General features: G+C 49.5%; 1 long non-coding RNA gene across 1 annotated transcript in view; it reads right to left on the reverse strand.

Annotated features, from left to right (window-relative positions):
- Positions 1-861: 861 nt before the first annotated feature.
- The window catches only part of LOC131821935 (uncharacterized), a 35,841-nt gene continuing 19,034 nt past the window's right edge, over positions 862-17,668 (reverse strand). The window contains exons 2-3 of the long non-coding RNA XR_009350022.1: positions 3,116-3,405; positions 862-2,294 (exon numbers count right to left, since the gene is read on the reverse strand). This is a non-coding gene — a long non-coding RNA (uncharacterized LOC131821935). The remainder of the gene's footprint in view (positions 2,295-3,115; positions 3,406-17,668) is intronic.

Raw genomic sequence — 17,668 nt, forward strand, 5'->3', positions numbered from 1 at the left:
GTGAAAGAGGAATGTGGTAAGATCCAGAAACAGCTGGAGCGAGGGACCACTCGCGATCCCCCCACTTGTCACTTTGGCTTCCCACTTCCTTTTCATTGCCCTCTCTCGCTACAGCCTGGCTTTCTCCCCTGGGTGGAAACATGGTTACCAGAGACTCCTGGGCTTTACCTCTTCTTCTCAGTCTGCTGCTCTGATGCTTTTCCTCCTCCAGGTTAAAAACAGCTCTGCTTGACCCCGTCAAGTCAGGTGCCTATCCCCCAGCCAATTGGCTGTGGCAGGGGTAGGGTCATCTTATGCAGAATGCCGGCCCTGCTCTAGGATGAGCTTGAATTTTGGGGGACTGTGACTCTCATACGAGGAATTGACTGGTGTGATTATGGAGACTGACTAGTCAAATCTGTAAGGTGAAGCCACAGGCAGACCTGGAAAGAGACAGTGTTCCAGTCTGAAGGCCATCAGGCAGGAAAAGCCAGTGTTGCAGATGAAGTTCAAGACCACTTTCTATAAAATCCTCTCTTGCTCGAGGAAATGAATCTTCTTCTATTCAGAATTTCAACTATTTTGGTACAGCCCACCCACAGTGGGAGGAATAATTTGCTTTGGCCAAAATTTACTGCTTTAAATGTCACTCTCATCCAGAAACAACCTCACAGAGACACCCAGAGTAATGTTTGGCCACATTTGGGGGCATCCTGTGGTCATTCAAGTTGACACCTACAATTAACCATTAGAGATACCTTCTTTAAATGGTGTAAATTACATTTTCTTTCATTTCTGAATCCTCAGCACCTAGCCCAGTGCCTGTCATATGATAAGAACTTAGTCAATGTCGCATGAATAAATGCACAATTGTATTTTTAATGGAGGGTGGGAAAAGGGGGAGTGGTAAACTTCGTCATTTAAAGGAATTCTGAGATTAGACCGGCTACACTGGAATGTGAGGAATTATACCCTAATTCACTCAACTGATAGGTTCTGACTTTAATTTATTGGATCTCCTTAAAGCCCTCTGCAAAGAGGTTTGGTGGTTTTAAGTTTCCTCCTTCCTCAAAGACCAGGGTGGTGATGGAGACACATACTTTTGTGACAGAGACGAGAATTTAGCACTCTGTTCAGCCATCGGCCCCTGAACTTCCGGCTCAGTGCGATTCTGCCCAGGTGGTCTGAGGAAACGGAAACCAGTCTCCCACATCTGAACTCAAGAGGTGGGCAGCACCTTTTCACAGCTGAAGGGGCCATGTGACAGGAAACGCATCCTGCAGTATGTTCCAGCAAAGTCATCAAGTCGAAGGTGGCCACTTCCCATTCCCAGAGCTGCCCCTCCCCCTATGTCCGGCCAGCGTGCAAGGGTGAGGAGCCCCTGTGTCTACAAATGCATTGTCAAGTTGCATTTTTTTTTCTATAGTTGAGAGCCTCTCGTAGCAAAAGTTGCTGCCAGCTAGCTACATTGGAAGGTGGTTCCAATGCCACATTGGAGTGGAAAGCAGTTGCTGGGATCCTTTGTTCACATCTTACACCGAAATTTTCGAAACATGTAGAGAGTCTATGCTGGAGGTTGAAGAGGGGCTCAGGAAATCAGCTGGCTTCTGGTTTACTCACTGGGCCTCAGTTGCCCCATCTACAAAATGGGCATGATAATAATGCATAATGTTGCTGTGATCGTTCAATAATATAGGTTATTAAATCTCTCTTGAACATGGTTTATTGAATACCCATTATACGTCCACTACATAGACAGGGTCCTCCCCCCCTTATGGACATTTAAGGAAAATGAGCTGGGCAGCCCTGAGCTGTGCCTCAAGTTGTAGGTCAGGGCAGTGGCTGCCATCACGGCACAAGAGGTAGCAAGTGTCCCCATGAGATCTGAGACACATGGGTACAGGCAGGGGGTTACCTTTAAGGGGACACAGGGGTAAAAACTCCACCCGACATGCACAGCAGGCATAACCACATTAAAATCCATTATATAAAAGAAATTCAACATTAAAATATTTTAGGAAAAATGATTTAAGTTCTAGAGGAACATAAAGAACATTATCACGGTTGCTCACAAACACACCAACAACAGAGATGGACGCACGGTCGAGGCTCAATAAATGTACGTGTCTAGGTATCAGTTTGGGGGCAAGCAGAGTGATGACAATGTGGAAGACTTAAAACTTGCCTTCTGAGTCTCAGATTCCAATCCCACATTTGCAGTTCACTGACTGTACCTGTACCTTCATCAGCACATCCAGTAATGATTTTGTGAGCACCTACTATGTGCCAGGCATCCTTCTAGCCTCGGGATACAGCTGTGGGGAAAAAATAGACCAAAAAAATCGCTTACCCTGGAGTTGCATTCTAGTGGGTAATAGACAGATGATAAACCAATAAAAGATACAATGTCAGTTACAGGTAAGTGTCATGAAAGAAAAATTTTAAATAGAGAGAAGCCATAGGGACTGGAGGAGGGAGTTGCTGTTGGAAAAATCGCTTCATCTTTCTAAGCCTCGATTTTCTCCTCTGTGAAGTGGGGAATAATCTCCCTCTCATCGGATTCCCTTGATAAATTACTCTAGATAGTCTAGCTAAAGTGACTAATAACACCTGGGAGGACCTCAGTGGATGTGCCCTCCACAGTCCCTGCCTGTACCAACAAAAACCACCCAGTCAGTGAATGCTCAGAAGAAGCATCTTCCTTGTGGCTCCTCAGTAATGCCCCTGGTCTTCTTGGTCTGTATCTATCTCAAGAACATCATCTTACCGTAGAAGATTCCAGGCCTTTGTTGTAATCTAGGCGGAGGCACCCCGTATTGTGGGAAATGCAGACTTAGGTACTAGACAGACGTGAATTTCAATCCCGACTCTGGCTCTACCAGTTGTCAGACCTGGATTGTTATTAAACCAGAAATTACAGGGGCGCCTGTGTGGCTCAGTGCAGAAGCGTCCAACTCTTGGTTTGCACTCAGGTCATGATCTCAGGGTCATGGATTCAAGTCCCACATTGGGCTCTGCGCTCAGTGGGGAGACTGTTAGAGACCTTCTCCCTCTCCCTCTGCTCCTCCCCTTGCCTTCATGCTCTCTCGCGCTCTCTCTGGCTCTCGAACAAATAAATAAAATCTTTGCACAGTACCTACAATGGTGGAGTAGGGAAAGGGCTGAAGGACACCAGCACTGAGAACATTCCCCATAGGTAGTGGGTGCTGTGCCTATCCCAGCTCCTTCTCTTCTCCTTCAAGCAGTGGAGGAATGGATTGTCATCTCCAGAAGGCCAGCTGTTTATGCCCTCCCTGGTATCTGTCAGGTGCCAGGAGATAACCTTCACCCCCGGAGAGGCTGATGAACAGACTTCAATGCAGACGACACGTGCAGAGATGCTGACAGGTGGCAGGAACCACACAGGGATACCAAGGCACTCTGAAACTACGAGCAGTTGGAAGCCGTTAGCACCCTTAGGGACAAGGAGAGGGAATGGCGTGATAGGAGAGTCCGGTGGGGAGGTGGAACCTTGAACCGGGTGGGGGGGGGTCCTCGAGCAGGAGCTGCAGCTCCGGGGACGGGAGGATGGGATGGAGGACCCAGGCTTCTTTGTAGCAGGGAGGGGCTGAAGGAGAAACACCCTGACCTCTTCCTCCTCCCACCTGCCATCTGTGGCTTGGGACAGGCCAAGACCAAAGGAAAGTCAGCGGGCAAGAAGCCCGATGATGTCAGTCCACAGAGCTGGGTCTCTGGAACGCAGAACGTCATGGAAAATGGTGAAGAGTGGATCTAGGAAGGCAAAGAGCACACACCTGTACCATGATGTTGGCTCCTAAGATCCTGCTAAGCACCAGCTGTTTCTGGACAGATGCGCTTCTCCCATCAGAGCGGACCTGCAGATCCACCCCTAAGAGTGGCCAGGGTGGGGCCTGAGAATCAGCATTTCTGACCAGTTCCCACGTGGGGTTGATGCTGCCCATTTGAGGACCGTACTTGGAAGTCCGCTGCTTTACAGCACAGCCTCTCTGGCGAGCAGCTGCCCCTTCTGCCTGTACTTAACATTGAACTGGCTCTTACTGGGCCCTGGGACAGCTCCAAGGGCCCGCAGGACCCTGGACAGCCATCCACAGCTGCCGTCAGCTGACAGCCGGAGGGCCCCAACCCTGTCAGTTCTCACACACGTGGGCGTGCACAGACACACACGCACGCGAACGCGCGCGCACACACACACACACACACACACACACAGATTAGCTGCACCTGGATGCCTGGCCCGTTTCCTAGGGGAAGATGAGTCAACCACTCCTCGGGGCCAGGCGACATCCTGTGCTCGGGCCAGGAGGTCACAACTCCTGGTCACGCGACATTGCCTCTCTGCAGGCAGCCCTGCCAGCCTGCAGCTTCCCCTGACATCTTTGTTTTAGAGGAAATGAACACAGAAGGCGGCCGGGTCCCTGCCAAACTGGGTCAACCATGCCCCCTTCATGGGTCCCCCGATAGGCTGGGACCCATCAGAGAGCTGCCCCCCCACTTCCCGTTCTCACCCGGCTCCTTTTCTGACCCGTCCCTTATCTCAGCTTCCTGCTTGGAGAGTGTCACTCTGGCTAGAGTCACATATGAGGCACCCCACAGAGTGTCAGCGGTGGGAAAGGCCTCCCGGGAACACATGCTTTTGCCAGGTGTGGGGGGGAGCTCCTTCTGGTGGTCCTCACCCCCACTCTCTACCATTACAGTTTGGCTCTTGAGCTCACCTTCCTGTGCCCCCTCCCTAACCCCAGCCTCAGAACCACAAGAGACCAAATCCTGGCCAATCAGCACAGCCATTCCCCCTGGACACGGAGCTCAGTCCTGGGCTGGGTCTGAACTCCAGACAGGGGCAATCAGACTGATCTCCTGGAACGGGTGTGCAGAGCCCAGAGCAGCAGCTTAGGAGAGCCAAAGACACGCAACTCTCGCGTGACTTGAAATTGCCCACCCGTGGGAATACTGGTACCATGGAGAAATTGGCAAATGCTACAAATCCAAGCTTTTTTTATTCCAGGAGCCAGTTGTGAGACATTTACCAACATACAACTGCTGGGGAAGGAGCTCTGTTTCCATGAGATGGCTAAATGGGGAGGCTGTGAAGGCAAGAACTTCCTGTTCTACCCAGAGAGTGCTGTGAGCTACAGCAGAGAATGACCACAATGTAGGGAGAAGCAGAGGCAAGAATAATGGGAGAGAGAGAATGATGCAGAGAAAGAGAGAGCTGACATTACAGTGTGTGCCCCTGGATGCAGCCATGCCTAAACCCCAAACTACCCCAGGTATATAAAACTAAAATTGCATTAGCTCGTTTGACTTGGGTTTTTCCCTCAAGCAACCCGAGGAGCCCTGCCTGAAATGGGGCTTGGGAGAAATTATCTTCCACTTGGGAATTCCTAAGATGGTCACCAACAAAAGGACAAGCTTTCTCCATCCAAAAGGGAGTCAGTCTTCTCATGGTTCCCGGATGGAAGGGCACGGAGCCCGATCAGCCCCTGCCAAGCAGAATGTGTGGCATCTAGGATATGTCTCTCCAGGGTTGTGTCATGACTCCAGCCGGTGGGGGCAGGGGCACCCCAAGGGTTGGGCGACAAGCTCAGAGAATTCCCCACCACCACTGTCACTATCATAAAGCTGCGGCTGGACTCCTCTGGCTTCCATTATGTTGAATTTTAGGACGCAAGTGTTTACAGTTGGCCCTCTGGGGGAGCAGAAACTGCCACCCCAAAATATTTCTCTTTGGCATCAGGATTAATTGTAGGCTGATGATTTTTAAGGAGCAATAGACACAGGAGAAGCTCTAAAAACCAGGTAGAAGCTACCTTTTTGTAGAGACATTTCCTCGTACAAGAGAACTTTGCATTCGTTAAGAGTATCTCCTTTTCTGTACCAGGAAGAGGATGATGACAGGGAAATCTCTAGAAACTCTTATCGATGATGAAGGCAACAACCTAAATCTGTGTAACACCTTTACTCTTGATTATTGTGCTTTGCCGGAAAACCTCCCAGAACCTGCCTCCCCTCCCCCAACATCTTCTCTGGTCTTTAGCTGGAGATGGTATTTAAGGGGGTGGCTTGGGCCAGTTTGAACTTACTCAGTTTTCCGGGGTGTCTCCCATGTACCTTGGAGGTATGCATATTATCAAATGTCTGTTTTTCTCCTGCTAGTCTTCTATTTCGGGTGGCGGGGGGGAGGATCTCAGCCGAGAGAAGGATTAGAGGGAAAATAATGTTTCCTCTCCTATAGCTCCCTTCCAGCCTGGAGGTCTCCAAATGAACCCATCCTGCCAGTGCTGCTGGCCCAGGTCAGCTGGGCACACCAGCCCTCTGGGGAGGAGCAGGGCCAGCAAGTCACAGAAGACCCCCATATTGTCTGTAGCTGAGAAAGGGCATGACAGTGCCTGCATCCCAGGGGACATTACGGTGCACTTCCAGCTACCCGCAGCCACCGCACCGCACTGGAGAGCCCACCTGTTAAGCCCCTCCCTCCAGGGCATCCTTCGTAGTCCCAGCCCCAAAGGCGGGTAGCATTAGACCCTTGAGAACCTCTGACCCTTTCTGAAGTGTCTACTTGTGTTCGGGGTCACTCCCCCAATCTTTTTCCTGATCGTGACTGTCCCACTCGTTTGCCACACATTAGTTATCACCCCTCCCCTCCCAACTTTTCTCCCATTTCTGATGGCCACGAAACCCTGACAGCAGACGTTCTAGGAAGGAGGAGAAAGAGGAGAGACTGTGGTTTCATCCCGAACCCTGGGCTGGGCGGGATAAGGAGGGTGACCCAGCACAGGGACAGGGCAGTGGGCTGAGCCCTAGGAGGATGGGAGAGAGAGAGAGAGACAGACACATGGCATGACAGATGGCCCCTCTGGTAGACAGAAAGGGGTCCTGAGGCAAGAGGGTGGCCTGCCGAGGAGGGCCCAAGGGTTCAACCCCTCATCGGAGCCTGCCTAACCTCTGCTTGCCCAGACCCAGCCTGGGTGCACGCACATGCACACCCCCCACACACTTGCACACTCCACAGAAACACATACTGCAGAGACACCGTGCACAAACACATACCGGGCACACTACACAGGCAGACACGCAAACACCTGCACCAGCACACACACATATAAAGGCACACACTCGCAATTATATATGCACACACAGCCTGCCTGTGTGCACACGCTCACATACCTGCTTACCGCTCCTGCAAAACCCCAGCTCCTAAAGCAACCGCAGGGACGCTTCTTGGACCAAACCCCTTCCCTGTGCCCAGACTCAATGTCATCTTCCGTGTCCCCACGACCACCCCAGCATTTCCCACTTGTCCCCCAACCCCACGCTTGTTTTCCTTTCCTGTGCGATTTTTAGTTTCCATCTGTCATCCTAGGTCATTAATCCCAAAACAGAAGGCCAAAGAAGCATACCCCTCATAGCCAAGCCATTAACTAATTGCAAAAGGTACGGATCCCATCGCCATAATCCCATGGCGGCCACCCGCCCCGCCCCGTGCCTGGCTTCAGTTGTGCTGATAAAAAGGACGAGGCGAGGCGCCTGCTGCTCGCCTGGATGGCCCTGCCGTGATGGATGGCCTGCGTCCGGAAGGGGGGTGGGTCAGGCTGAAGATAGGGGCTGGCAGGTGCACAGGAGCAGGAGCGAGTGGCTAGCTGCTAGGACAACTGTTTCTCCAGCTGAGAAAGGGCCAAGACTCCCTGTGGCCCCAGGGAGAGCAGGCCTCTGAGGACAGACCCAGGTGAGAGAGCCTGCATGAATCCCAGCCCCCTCCTTCGAACGAAATGTTTTCTCACTTGTCAGCAAGTTCAAGGAGACTGGCTCTCGATGGGCCACCCACGGTCTGCAGGCACAAACCTTCTCTCTGACGGTGGTCCTTGAGGGCAGGAGGTGTCCCCGAGCTTCCCTTCACCACCACGGGAGGCTCAGAAGGCCACCCTGGCCGCGTGCGGGGACTCTGTGATGGCCTACTTCCCTGCCGGGGTGGTCGGCGAGTCTGTGTGCGTGCGTGCGCGCGTGTACATTCTGCTTCTCCACTTCCAGGAGCAGAATAAATTGCCGGATTGACAAACCTCCTCCGTCGTTGTTGCGCACAGGGCCCGTGGGGCGGCTGTGGCTACGGTTGCAGTCAGCTGACCTAATCCATTTATCTTATTTATACCGTGTTCCATTTTCCATATGCGGAGCAGGGGGCCTCCTGGATCTGGTATGCAAATTAGACACAATGATTTGCAAATGAGCAGAGGCCTGACACTTTTAAAAATTATCATTAAGAACCCCGCCACCCTGCCACTGGGTGGGAGGAGGGAGGCTGAAACCAGAAAGCTTGGGATGCGCAGCCTCCTTCTCCCCGCCTTCCTGAAGCCTTGCTGACCCATTGCTCCGGGGCTGATGGGCACAGGCATCACCAGGGAGGAAGAGGCTGTCAGAAGATTCACAGAGAATAACAAGACCAGACAGGGAATTCCAAAGGACGCCTAGCACACGCATGCTTCGGAGTCCCACAGCCCGCTTCTCAGTGAACAGAAGACACAGGTTCTCTAACCCAGTTTTTATTTGTGGGAGAAGGTTGAGGAAGTGAGGTTCATGAATGACGAATCCTTAGGGCCTTTCTTTAGGGCAAGCAGGGACCTGTAGACCTCCCAAGAAGATAATCACTGCTCAAATGGTTCTCAAACAAGCCTTCTAGGACCAGCTCTGAACTCATATTGGAACAGTGGGTACTACATTATAACCCATGAGATAGATAGATAGATAGATAGATAGATAGATATCATGACGCAACATTCTAGGATCTTCTTTCTCCTTCATTCTCCTTTCCAAACCCCCTTCAGGCAGATGTGTCTGTTCAAAATGACGGCACCTGGGCCTTGCTTAGTCTTTCCCGGTGGCCCATACCTAAGAAAGTGACAAGTGATTGAGACAAAAGAAGACAGAGTATCTGATTCTGAATCTTCCTCAGGAACTCCAAGAGGTACATTGACTGTGAGGCACTGGGTATGGTATCCCAAAACATCCTGGAGAGTGAGTCACCTCTGATGGGCTGACAGAGACCAGTGCCTGGGAACCCGGGGTTGAGAAATGGGACGGTATGGCACCATGCAAAACTTTTCCTTCTCCTTGCAGGAACTACGGCCCTTCTGATTTCCCCTACTCTGGCCTCCAGCAGCCTGCTGTGTTGTTTTCTAGTGTTTCCATTTGAGAAAGGAACCTCATTTTTGTTCAAAGTTCTGTGGATTAATTTGAAGCCGGCGTCTTACTTTTTTTTTTAATACGCTGGAGAAAAGAGCATGTTGCCCTTTTTCTCCCCAAGTGTCCGTGTTTATTGTTCTGTTTCTAAGAATATACAGAGGAGACATCTCCAAGGCAGCCAGAATGCTTCCATCAGGAATTTCCAAGATGGCGATGAAACCATGTTGCCAATAGTCAGACACATGTGAGCCGATCCCCAACATGCAAATTATGATACCTGATATACGGAATGCGTGGCAAGTTGTCTCTGACAAATAAGACAACACACGCGGAGATTTTAGGGAAATTAAGTACAAGATCCTGAAGACGATAATGCCGCATTTAACCCCACAGCGCCTGGTTTGCATTAAGAACCCACTCAACCCCCTTGCTAGCTCTCAACACAAACTTAAATCTCCTTTGAATCTTGTCTTGATGTGATTCATTAAGGGCAAGCCACCATTGGTGACCAGGCGATGTTTTTAATTACCGTGTTCCCGTTCCCTTTCTGTACGGTCTTGTTGTTATCATTCCAGCAGATACTTACAAATATGACTTCTATGGGGGTTCCCTGTGATCTCTATGAGGACTGGAGCTGCTAATGAGAGCCAGGCAGGCCCCTAGCCAAGGGGGCTGCTGATTATCAAGCCAAGAAACATCCAGACTCAGAAACTAATGAGCTGGCAGAGAGACCGACACAGACGAAGAATGTGGAGCGCAGCACTGAGGAGAGAGGCCACCAAGACGAACTAGGAGCGCTATCAAGAAGAGGGATCGACTTTAATACTATCCAAAGATTTGCAATTGCTTACAGGTGAGGGAGCTGCTCATTTGGAGGTCTTGGAGGTTATAGCTGCTGCCCTTTGGGGAGAGAACAGGCAGGCCATAGAGGGTTAGATCTGTGCCCTGCAGGCTCTGCTTACTCAGGGAGCCCATCTTTGAAAATCAGCTGTCCCAGCTGTCCGTGATGATGCCTCCCAGCCACCCGCACACCGCTCTGCCACACCCAGGCCCTTGCCGACTCCTGGCCCTCTGTGGGACTGCCCTGACCCACAGCGGTTTCATTCACCCAGCATTTATTCCCTTCCATATTATGCCCCGTGCATGGCCCTGGCGAGGAGCTGGGGAGACAAGTCTCTGCCGGTCACTGCCCTGAAAGGGGAGCCAGGGACAGCGGTATGGACAGGAGCGCCACGAAGAAGTGGAGGCTTCCGTGGCTCCTCCACTCGCGGAGAAAGTAGCCGTGTTCTGCCGTGTGACCTGGCCCACAGTGTTGTCTTGATCTGAGATTTCACTCTGCGATCGTTTCAGGCAGATGTCTTGGGACAGAGACGTGCCAGATGGCCCCCAAACCTGGTTCCTCTTCCTGGGCACACGGTTAAACTAATTTTGAAGCCATCTTTCATCTGGATGAGAGACTAGCTTTCACCCATCCCGTGTGAGCAGAGGGGCTGAAATAGTTCAGAATGACAGTGTCTTCTCTCTCGCTCACTCACTCATTCTCTCTCTCGTTCTCGCTCTCTCTCCCATCTGTTAACCAGTGATGCTGGACTAACCTGGAAGGCAGGCTTTGCAGATGGCACAGCTACACGTTAGGAGTAGGTCAGTTTCCCTAAAAGCAGAGGTCCATATGACAGCTCCCGTGCATGGGATTTAGTGACAGAAAGCTCCTGGGTGAAACCCGCAGAGGAGTGAGAGGAGCAGGAGAAGGCAAGGAAGAATCTAAGCAAATGGGTCCTTTGAGATGAGCTTAAGTCTCCGATCCCCTGGGGAGCTCTGGAGTACTCACGGCCTCAAAAAGCTGTGTCCACTGGAGGCCAAGGAGCCAGGCATCTGTGCTCTGGGCTGGTTGGTCATTGGCTGGGGGCTCCCCCTGGGGCTGCCTATCCTTTCTGAGTAGAGTGGCTGCCTGTCCGCCCGGGGCAAACAGCTGGATCGTGGCTTGAGGGTAAGCAATTAGCAGCCCACATTTACAACAGGTGCGAGATGGGACAGAGAAAGGACCTACTACTGTAGCATCCACTACAATGGGTCTCTGCTTGATTGCGTGGGGGCACAGCCCCTCCCTGCCAGACTCATTGGCTGTGACCTAAACAAGAAGTCATCCTTTATTGTTCCAACCACGAAGCCCCTAAAGCCTTGGATTTGTTTGTTACAGGGGCTACTATCTGATTAGCTGCACGCCTAGCCTCCTGAGCCAGAAGCCCTTGACCTTGCTCTGCGGAGGACTGGACCTTAAAAATTGTCACCTTTTTGGGCTGCATGATCTCTGTCCCTACCATCGGCCAGATTGGCCTCGTGCGCTGTGGTTTGCCAATTGTTGTCGTAAACTACAGCCCCCAAGAGTTGGAAAGTAAGCTGGAGAGTGCTTTCTTTTCCACCTAAAGCCTAGGACAGAACTTTGCTGGTACTAGGCAACCCTTTAAAGCCCAGGTGATCGACCTGAAATTTTAAAAATCAAAGTAAGGTTTGGGTCATCATCGTTGCTTAGTTTTATTTCACTTTTCACAGGAGCACTGACTTCCCAGGTCAGGCGGATAATGTTCTGGATTCTGTGCTGGCTCCTTATGAGTTCCTACTGCAGACGGCTGGACCTCCTGCCTCCCACCTCTGTCAACAGCAAGAGCAGAGACCCAAGGTGGAAATAACACAAATGCCTAGCAACAGATGGATAAAATACCCTGTGGTACATCCACACAATGGGATATTATCCAGCCATAAAAAGGGGGAAAAGCCTGATATGTGTTACAGCACAGAAGAAGCTTGAAAACATTATACCTCATAAAAGAAACCAGACACAAAGACCATGTACTGTATAATTTCACTTACGTGAAACATCCAGAAAAGGAAAACTCTATAGAGACAGGCAGCAGATTAATGATTGTCCGGGCCAGGGGCGGGAATGGGCAGTAACTGCTGATGGACGCAAGGTGTTTCTTGGGGTGATGGAAATGTTTTAGAGTTGGATCGTGGTGACGGTTGCACAACTGTGCGAATTTATGAGAAATCTTTGAACTGTATGCTTTAAGCAGGTGAACTTTACCGAATGTAAATAGTAGTTCAATAAAGCTTATTGAATTTAAAAAAAAAAAAAAAAAAACCTTCTGCTACTATCTCCATCTCACGCTGTGTTTCCCTGAAACCAAATCAAAGACAACACATGCTGCATTTGAACAGAAATGCCTATTACTTTTTGTCCCTGGCCAAATTTGGGAAAATTGTAGTTTCAAGATGAAAAGCCCCAAAGCGTGCCCAAGTGTGTGCACACACACATGCACACATACCCCTTTCAAGTTCTTCGCCTTTATTGCCCAGTCGTCACCACCACCACCTTCGCCGACATGGGTTCTAGGACCCAGCACTGACTAGAACTCCTTCCCATAAGGAAAAATGCCTGAATTCCTACCCACATGGAGCAGACTTATGGAGGCACATCTTTCCATTTCTCATCCTTTTTAATGATAAATTCTCTTTTAATCAATGTTTCTGCTTCATGCCATTTTGCATAATTCTTTTGCCTGAAAAGCCCAGATACCTTGAGGTATAAACACTGGTTGTATAAATTGCCCGCTTTGGGTGGGGAGCGAGGGTCAGCGGGTTGGCAGGAATGAGCCCGTGAGACAGACCAGGAAACAGAGAAGGGAAGGGGAAAAAAAGACGAGTTGATAAATAAGGACTCCGAGTTCATCCCCACAAGGCTGGCTGCTCATTGCTCAATGTTGCGAGACACTGACTTCTTAGAGGTTTGCGGTAACAGCTCGCTCGACCTGGAAATTGCTGTGAATGTGCATTCCACCCGAGGCTGAGCTTGTAAAAAGAGTTCTCTGGCATCCTTGCCTCACTGACAGGTCTGGGACAGCAGGTGCTCTGCTGGGGGTGGCTGACCCTGAGCCCCAGTGACCCTGCCCCCAAGCTCTTGACCGCTAGGCTGAGCTGATGAGGTTTTTGATAAGAACTGTCCCATCTCACTCCCAAGCTTCCCTAGCTCTTGCTTCTTCCATCAAGGTCCCAGTCCCACCCTTCCCACTGCCTGGAACGCCAGGCCCTCATTCATTCTCCAGACATTTGCTGAGCATCTACCATGTGCCAATGGAACTACCTCTGGTCTAAGCTCTGGCTGAAACAAGCCATGAATAACATTGTCCCCACCGAAAGGAGCTTGCAGATGTCAAAACCAGGTGTGCTCTGTGCCGTGACGGGTTCATAAGAGAGAAACAATGGGGGACAGAAAGATGGCTTTGGACCAGTCCATCTAGAAGGAAATGTCTGGGGAGGCTTCCAAAGGAGGACAGATGCTTGCATGGTCTCTTAAAAGAAGGGTGGCTGCTTGCAGGCAAGGTGTGAGATTTCATCCACGGAAGAAAGAGTGTCAGTTTCAGCAAAACCCCAAAGCAGTGCTGTCCACTTGAACTTTCTGTGATGATGGTAATTTTCCATATCTGCACTGTCCCAAATGGAAGTCAATCACTAATGAGCACTTATGAAACTGAGAAACAGAATTTTAAGGTTTATTTCATGTTGAGTCATTTTAACTTAAACTTAAATATGCACGCACAGCCAGCGGCCAGTGGAGTAGAACAGAACAGCTCCCGAAGGCACAAAGCAACCCAGAAGTGCCAGTGGTCATGGGAAGCAGAAGCTTAAGGTGCCTGAAACAGCTACTGGAAAGAGTCAAGAAAAAAAGAGACCAGCTCACAGAGGAGCTCGTGAGCATGGCTGGGTCACTCACCCCCCACAGCGACACAGACACCCCCACCCCCGCAGTGAAGTCACTCATCTCATCTCTGCCCCTCCATTTTTCTTGATTCCAAGAGTTGCAAACCTAAATGCTGCTGGCTGCTGGGAGAATAGGGGTGAGAAAGGACATGGACACAGGTCATGGCCACCTGGAGCACTGTGTCTAGCCAGACAACACGAGTCCCATCGAAACGGGGCAGCCACAACCCAGCATCAGTCACGATACTGTTGTCTCCAAATTGCCTGATCTTCAAATGATTCCAGAGAAGCCAAGAAGCATGACTTATTTTGTGAAATCCTTCAGTGTCTAAATGTTGGATACATTTTTTTAAATGACCTGCGGGCCAAAGAAAGCCAGTCTTCGGGCTGGGATTTGGTCCTCGAACTATTGTTTTTGTTGCTTGCAAAACCAGTATTCCTTTGTCCACGTCTTCTGTAGCTCCTGTCATGCTACGTAGCATGTTTCTACCACCCACTTCTCGTCACTGGGCTCCCCATTCCTCAAGGACTTCAAGGGACCAAAGTGGCATTCATCTATTGTTCCAGGAACCTAGTACCCCCTTGTACATTGTTTTGCAGATGTTGGTTCAATGAACGAATGAATGAGCGTTCTCGCTCATTCGTGAAATGATTTTGCCAGCCAAGGCAGTGGCTCCAAGAGACAGCAGCAAAGGAGTTAAAAGGCAGGAAATGAACTAGGCTTTGGGATAAAGCCCCATTAATTGCCATCTGACCAGAAATCCTCTTCCCTGCAAATCCGCAGGCTGTAAATTAAGATCTGAATTGTTGTTTTGAACGCAGCTTTCTCCAAACCACAGATTTGCAAACATTTCTCTTCCTGGTAGCTTGAGGCCCCACAAGAGTCTTGTGCTATTAAATCTTGCTGAAAGGTGGGCTGAGACCACTAGGTCTCTTGTGAAAATTACCAGAGTTGTGGACGGCTTGGTGTGGGATTTAGCAAGAAGCCTCTGCCCCTGTCACCAGGGAGAGCCAGCCACCAAGAGGCACCTCAGGGAGGAGAATCTCTGACCTCAGATGACCACCCCCCCACCCCCAAAGCTGCAGGGAGCATGGAGGGGAGGCGGGGGAAAGGTAGAAGAGGGGGTCAAGGACTGGAGGCAGCAGGTGGCCTCCCAGAGTGGAGAATCCAGGTCCACGATCCTCTTGCTTGTTCCGCTCCACATTCCCGCAGCAGCTTAGGGGAAGTCATTTAAACTCCGCGCTCCACTTGCTCCAAGCAATGACTGGGAATAAATGTGCTCTGCTTCCTAAGGCCAGGTGGATCGTTGTCGCACAATGATTTCAAACTCCCGGCAGGAAGAGCAAGTCCTGAGCCAAGAAAAGGCACAGCGAACCTCCCAAAAGGTGTGCCAGAGTGGACACAGAAGTGTCGGCTCCCGACATACCCACGCCCACCCTCCCCATAGAAACACGAGACCTCGTCCCTGTGATTTTTCCTCTGGGGCCATTTTGAAGATATTTTGAGCACCTGAAATCCATCCTTGTAGAATCAAGAGTGAAAAGCAGCAAGAGAACTTTGAGCAGAGCCCCCTCCCAGGCTTGTTGTACAGACGAGAAAACCGAGGTTCACGTTCCTTCCCTGCTGAGTTCAAGGGCACACCGCTAGACTCCCTGTGCACAGCCCAGCACTCTCTTCTTCTTTCACAACACAGTGCCCCTCGCTAATCCATATATCTGTGCACACCACGATGTCCTCTCTGAGTCACTGATGACAAATCCATTTTTCATGGGAGGATATAATCTGCTAAAATCTTCTCCTGCATTCCAGGGTAAGAGCTCCCATATTTCACAGAGTGGGTTAATCACCAATATCAATGGATGAGGTGGGAAGAAGGGCAGAGATGAGAAGGAAGCCTCGGTCCGGGGAAACTTTTGGAATGGAACCTGTTTTGCCTCCCCTGCTCGTGCAAAAATAAAAACATCCCGAAGGTTTGTAACATTCGGCAAAATTCTTTTTGATACCTGGATACAAAATAATATTCTCTTTAAAGGACAGACGATTTCTTTAGAAAAGTTAACTGATGGGTTATTTATATGAGTCTCCAGTGTCCAGTGCTGCCATCATTGAGATGAAGTGCTCAGGACAGAGTGAAATCCCTTAATTACTCTCGCATGTGTTGTGCGTTGTGGGGAAAGAAAACATAATGCAAAGTGCTTATGTATTTCAGCAACATAATAGCTTGATGAAGATTTCTAAATTTTTCAAAATGTCATTTCTTTCCGAAAGATGGATTATTTCTGTTGGGATTTAGTCTACCTAATTATTCCTGCCTTGATTACTTAACTACTCCAGATATTTCATTCCTCCACACTCTTATCATATTGGGCCTGTTAGAACTGAGGCAGCTTATTAGTACAAAGTAGATGGTCCTGTTTCCAGCCAGTGAGTGTGGGAGGAGGGGTTACCAAATGGAGCGCTAGGAACCTGCAGGGGAGGAAAAATTTCTTCTCTACCCTTCTCAGTTCTTTGGTTGGTGAACTGATACAAAACGGATTAACAGGAGGAAAACAAATTTGATTATGTACATATGGGAATCTCTTAAGACTATGAGACCCAAGGACAGATGATGTTCCTTTTCCATTCTGAGTCAAGGCATAGGGTAGGGGTCTGGGGTCTTCAAAGGCAAAGAGGGTAATTCACAAGATGATATGAAAAGCAGATGTTTGATAATTTAGATGTTTACCCTGCTGTACCGATGGGTCATTCAGATAAAAGTTTTCTCTGGTAATAGCCCTCTCTTTCTCTGTGAGCCAGGGCCCCTAAATTATTTTAGATAGTTAGGGGAGAGGTAAAAGCTTTTCTTGAGTCTGCTGGGTCTCGATTGCCTTTGGCTCAAAACAATCCACATACCAAAGTAGCATATTTGGGGCGGTCATGTGTTTTGCTCCCCCTCAGTCCCAACTTTGAAATTTCCCTAAGAAGTTCCATGGCCCAGAAATGGGAGTTGGTAGATTTCTCCATCTCATTGAACCAGTTGCTTAGTGCTGAGAATAGATCGGTTCAGTTAAACAGTTGTGTCTTACTTCAGGAATGGTGATGCAGGTGATGCTTTCAAAGTTAGGCCTATGGTGCAAGCAATGAGATATTTAATCGAAAACATTTTATGGACAAAGAAAAACAATGGTTAATGATTGGAGCAGCTCGTATCTGAGCTGCGAATGCAGACAGTCGGGAAGACATGTAGATGTCCAGTTTGAAGCATCTTCAGATGGACTGAGGGCGGGCCATGGCTGTCTGACAGTGTGATTCCTGCTCTGCAATGTGAGCATCTCTAGAGATCTTTCTGCGTGGCCCAAACAGCAACCGACACCAAGACTGTCCATACATGAACATTTGTGGTGATTTCACTTAAGTTTATCTCAAGTTGTCTAATGTTAGCTTACATGGCTTCAAAAGAAGGGCAGTTTTAGTTCTCAGTGATTCCAAATCGGAGGGGTGGGAGGAAATTGGAAATGTTAGCTTGAAGAGTCATAGCCAAATATTGGAGGAAACTAGAAGAATTCAAGATCTAGCCCAGTTTACCAGTAAAAAAACAAAACCTCAAAGACACAGAACACTGGAATTTGATAGCCACAAAGGTATATTACTGAGTCATTTTTTTTTTCTGTCTGTAATTAACCCCCCTTTATTTTTCCAAAGAGAACCACAACAAGATTAATTTGCCTGAAAACCAAGTCTAGCTTCGATAAAGTTGGC

This window comes from Mustela lutreola, chromosome X, assembly GCF_030435805.1.
Source record: "Mustela lutreola isolate mMusLut2 chromosome X, mMusLut2.pri, whole genome shotgun sequence".
In the NCBI taxonomy this organism is placed as follows: domain Eukaryota; kingdom Metazoa; phylum Chordata; class Mammalia; order Carnivora; family Mustelidae; genus Mustela; species Mustela lutreola.